Genomic DNA, 5,231 nt, shown 5'->3' with positions numbered 1-5,231 from the left:
TTCTTCCTTAATTTATGCTTAAGTGTAAAAACATGCTTTGTAGGCCTCTAAATTGGTAATTTTAACTCATTTTAATTCCAGTCGATACCTTGATATGTTTGTTGAGTGATTTCAGGTTCATAAGGCAAGTATTGGATGGAAGAAATGAGGAGAAAAGCATACAAAGTGGAGAATGCATGAGAAAACAAGAATTGGAAATGCATCGATGAGCGCGTGATGAGCGGATAATTTATACGCTTTTTGGCATTATTTTTAGTATGTTTTTAGTAGAATCTAGTTACTTTTAGGGATGTTTTCATTAGTTTTTATGTTAAATTCACATTTCTGGACTTTACTATGAGTTTGTGTGTTTTTCTATGATTTCAGGTATTTTCTGGCTGAAATTGAGGGACTTGAGTAAAAATCAGATTCAGAGGTTGAAGAAGGACTGCTGATGCTGTTGGATTCTGACCTCCCTGCACTCAAAATGGATTTTCTAGATCTACAGAACTCAAAATGGCGCACTTCCAATTGCGTTGGAAAGTAGACATCCAGGGCTTTCCAGAAATATATAATAGTTTATACTTTGCCCAAGTTTAGATGACGCAAACTGGCGTTCAATACCAGCTCTCTGCCCAATTCTGGCGTCCAGCGCCAGAAACAAGTTGCAAAGTGGAGTTCAACGCCCAAAATGGCACAAAAGCTGGCGTTCAACTCCAAGAATGACCTCTCCACGTGTAGACTTCAAGATCAGTCCAAGCACACACCAAGTGGGCCCCGAAAGTGGATTTATGCATCAATTACTTACTTCTGTAAACACTAGTAGCTAGTCTATTATAAATAGGACTTCTTACTATTGTATTAGACATCTTTGAACATCTTTGGACGCCTAGTTCTTAGATCATGGGGGCTGGCCTCTCGGCCATGCCTGGACCTTTCACTTATGTATTTTCAACGGTAGAGTTTCTACACTCCATAGATTAAGGTGTGGAGCTCTGCTGTTCCTCAAAGATTAATGCAAAGTACTACTGTTTTTCTATTCAATTCATCTTATTTCGCATCTAAGATATTCGTTTGCACTTCAACCTGAATGTGATGAACGTGATAATCATCATCATTCCCTATGAACGCGTGCCTGACAACCACTCCCATTCTACCTTATATTGAATGAGTATCTCTTAGATCTCTTAATCAGAATCTTCGTGGTATAAGCTAGATTGATGGCGGCATTCATGAGAGTCCGGAAAGTCTAAACCTTGTCTGTGGTATTCCGAGTAGGACTCTGGGATTGAATGACTGTGACGAACTCCAAACTTGCGAGTGCTGGGCGTAGTGACAGATGGAAAAGGATAGTAAATTCTATTCCAGTATGATCGAGAACCTCCAAGATGATTAGCCATGCAGTGACAGCGCATCGGATCATTTTCACAGAGAGGAATAGGATGCAGCCATCGACAAGGGTGATTCCTCCAGACGATTAGCCGTGCTGTGACAGAGCATTTGGACCATTTTCCCGAGAGGATTAAAAGTAGCCATTGACAACGGTGAAATCCTTACAAAAAGCCAGCCATGGAAAGGAGTAGGACTGATTGGATGAAGACAGCAGGAAAGCAGAGGTTCAGAGGAACGAAAGCATCTCTATGCGCTTATCTGAAATTCTCACCAATGATTTACATAAGTATTTCTATCCTTCTTTTATTATTAAATTTCGAAAACTCCATAACTATTTTATATCCGCCTGACTGAGATTTACAAGATGACCATAGCTTGCTTCATACCAACAATCTCCATGGGATCGACCCTTACTCACGTAAGGTTTATTACTTGGACGACCCAGTGCACTTGCTGGTTAGTTGTATCGAAGCTGTGACAAATTATGAATTGAGATTAGAGCACCAAGCCTTTGGAGCCATTACCAGAGATCACAATTTCGTGCACCAAGTTTTTGGCGCCGTTGCCGGGGATTGTTCGAGTTTTCGGCAAGCTTTTGGTCTGGTAACATCAGTGCTAAATTTTGATCCGGCAACAACACCAAGTTTTTGGCGCCGTTGCCGGAGATTGTTCGAGTTTGGACAACTGACGGTTCATCTTGTTGCTCAGATTAGGTAATTTTCTTTTTGTTTTATTTTCAAAAATTTTTCAAAAACCTTTCAAAAATTTCTCATCTGTTTTCGAAAAAAAAATTTATTTTCAAAAATATATTTTTCTTCAGAATTTTTAAGAATGAATTCTAGTGTTTCATGATGATTTGTTGAATCCTGGCTGGCTGTAAGCCATGTCTAATATTTTGGACTGGGATTTCAACTTATCATCACAAGAGATTCTCACACACTTAGTTGCTCTATACATGGAAAGTAGCAATATCTTCTAAAGCTTGACTGGCTATTAAGCCATGTCTAACCCTCAGATTGGAGCTTTAGACTAAGAATTGAAGATTCCTGGAATTCATATTAAAAATTTTGAAATCCTTATTTTTCTTTTTCTAAATAATTTTCGAAAAAACCAAAAAAAAAATTAGAAAATCATAAAAATAAAAAATATTTCATGTTTCTTGTTTGAGTCTTGAGTCAGATTTTAAGTTTGGTGTCAGTTGCATATTCATCTTGCATTTTTTGAAAAAATTCATGCATTCATGGTGTTCTTCATGATCTTCAAGTTGTTCTTGGTAAGTCTTCTTGTTTGATCTTGATGTTTTCTTGTTTTGCATCTTTTCTTGTTTTTCATATGCATTCTTGAATTCTTAGTGCCTAAGCATTAAAGATTTCTAAGTTTGGTGTCTTACATGTTTTCTTTGCATTAAAAATTTTTTCAAAAATAAGTTCTTGATGTTCATCTTGACATTCATAGTGTTCTTGATGTTCATCTTGACATTCATAGCATTCTTGCATGCATTCATTGTTTTGATCTAAAAATTTCATGCATTGCATCATTTCAGTGTTTTTCTCTCTCATCATAAAAAATTCAAAAATAAAAAAATATCTTTCCCTTTTTCTCTCTTAAAATTTCGAAAATTAGATTTGACTTTTTCAAAAATTTTTAAAATCTAGTTGTTTTTATGAGTCAAATCAAATTTTCAATTTAAAAATCTTATCTTTTTCAAAATCTTTTTCAAAAATCAAATCTTTTTCATTTTTCTTAGTTATTTTTGAAAATTACAAAAATATTTTTCAAAAATCTTTTTCTCAATTTTATCTCATAATTTTCGAAAATAACACCACCAATTAATGTTTTGATTAAAAAATTTCAAGTTTGTTACTTGCTTGTTAAGAAAGATTCAAACTTTAAGTTCTAGAATCATATTTTCTGATTTCTTGTGAATCAAGTCATTAATTGTGATTTTAAAAATCAAATCTTTTTCAAAACTAACTTCAATCATATCTTTTCAAAAATATCTTCTTATCTTATCTTTTTCAAAATTTGATTTTAAAATATCTTTTCTAACTTCTTATCTTCTTATCCTTTCAAAATTAATTTTCAAATTTGTTTCAACTAACTAACTAACTTTTTGTTTGTTTCTTATCTTTTTCAAAACTACCTAACTAACTCTCTCTCTCTAATTTTCGAAAATATCTCCCCTCTTTTTCAAATTTTCTTTTTAATTAACTAATTATTTTATTTTTTATTTGATTTTCGAAAAACTACTAACCTTTTATTTTTTAACGTGTTTGACAAATTTCTAGTAGTAAAAGTAAAAGCACTAGTAAAATAAAAAAAAGATCTTTTTTGAGAAGCTGTAATTTACATCTTTTTTTTAAAAGATCTTTTTTCCTTAAAAAAAAGATGTTTTTCATGTAATAAATAAACAAAAAAGTACTTTTATATTGTTATACCCAAACATAATTGATAGATAAAAAGACCTTTTTACATGAGATATCCAAACATAAAATTACTTTTACTTCTCTATAAGATCTTTTAAAAAAAGATAACTCAAAAAAAGATCTTTTCTTAAAAGCTCACCCAAACAAGCCCTAACTCTTTTTCAAAAATTATTTTCGAAAATTCTCTCCTCCTCTCATCTCCTTCTTTTTATTTATTCATCTACTAACACTTCTCTTCATCTCACATCTCTGCTCCTATCATCACCTTTGTTTTTGGATTCTTCATTCTTCTTCACCCCTATTCCTTTTCTTCTTCTACTAACAATAAGGAACCTCTTTACTGTGACATAGAGGATTCCTTTTCTTTTCTTGTTCTCTTCTCTTTCTTATGAGCATCAACAAAGAAAAAGGCATTCTTGTTGAAGCTGATCCAGAACCTGAAAGGACTCTGAAGAGGAAACTAAGAGAAGCTAAATTACAACAATCCAGAGACAACCTTATTGAAAATTTCGAACAAGTAAAGGAGATGGCAGCCGAACCCAACAACAATAATGCAAGGAGAATGCTTGGTGACTTTACTGCACCTAATTCCAATTTACATGGAAGAAGTATCTCCATTCCTGCCATTGGAGCAAACAACTTTGAGCTGAAACCTCAGCTAGTTTCTCTGATGCAGCAGAACTGCAAGTTTCATGGACTTCCATCTGAAGATCCCTTTCAGTTCTTAACTGAATTCTTGCAGATCTGTGATACTGTTAAGACTAATGGAGTAGATCCTGAAGTCTACAGGCTCATGCTTTTCCCTTTTGCTGTAAGAGACAGAGCTAGAGTATGGTTGGATTCTCAACCCAAAGACAGCCTGAACTCTTGGGATAAGCTGGTCACGGCTTTCTTAGCCAAGTTCTTTCCTCCTCAAAAGCTGAGCAAGCTTAGAGTGGATGTTCAGACCTTCAGACAGAAGGAAGGTGAATCCCTCTATGAAGCTTGGGAAAGATACAAGCAACTGACCAAAAAGTGTCCTTCTGACATGCTTTCAGAATGGACCATCCTGGATATATTCTATGATGGTTTATCTGAGCTATCAAAGATGTCATTGGACACTTCTGCAGGTGGATCTATTCACCTAAAGAAAACGCCTGCAGAAGCTCAAGAACTCATTGACATGGTTGCTAATAACCAGTTCATGTACACTTCTGAGAGGAATCCTGTGAGTAATGGGACGCCTATGAAGAAGGGAGTTCTTGAAATTGATACTCTGAATGCCATATTGGCTCAGAATAAAATATTGATTCAGCAAGTCAATATGATTTCTCAGAGTCTGAATGGAATGCAAGCCGCATCCAATAGTACTCAAGAGGCATCTTCTGAAGAAGAAGCTTATGATCTTGAGAACCCTGCAATAGCAGAGGTAAATTACTTAGGTGAACCTTATGG

The 5,231-nt window shown here is 34.7% G+C and overlaps 1 non-coding gene across 1 annotated transcript; it reads right to left on the bottom strand.

Annotated features, from left to right (window-relative positions):
* Positions 1-4,722: 4,722 nt before the first annotated feature.
* Positions 4,723-4,830, bottom strand: LOC112761732 (small nucleolar RNA R71). Its single transcript, XR_003182112.1, has one exon. It is a non-coding gene; the product is annotated as a small nucleolar RNA R71 (small nucleolar RNA).
* Between the last annotated feature and the right edge of the window lie 401 nt (positions 4,831-5,231).

Source organism: Arachis hypogaea, chromosome 16 (assembly GCF_003086295.3).
Source record: "Arachis hypogaea cultivar Tifrunner chromosome 16, arahy.Tifrunner.gnm2.J5K5, whole genome shotgun sequence".
In the NCBI taxonomy this organism is placed as follows: Eukaryota; Viridiplantae; Streptophyta; class Magnoliopsida; order Fabales; family Fabaceae; genus Arachis; species Arachis hypogaea.
The sequence above is the reverse complement of the archived record's forward strand: the minus strand, read 5'-3'. Positions and strand labels throughout refer to the sequence as shown.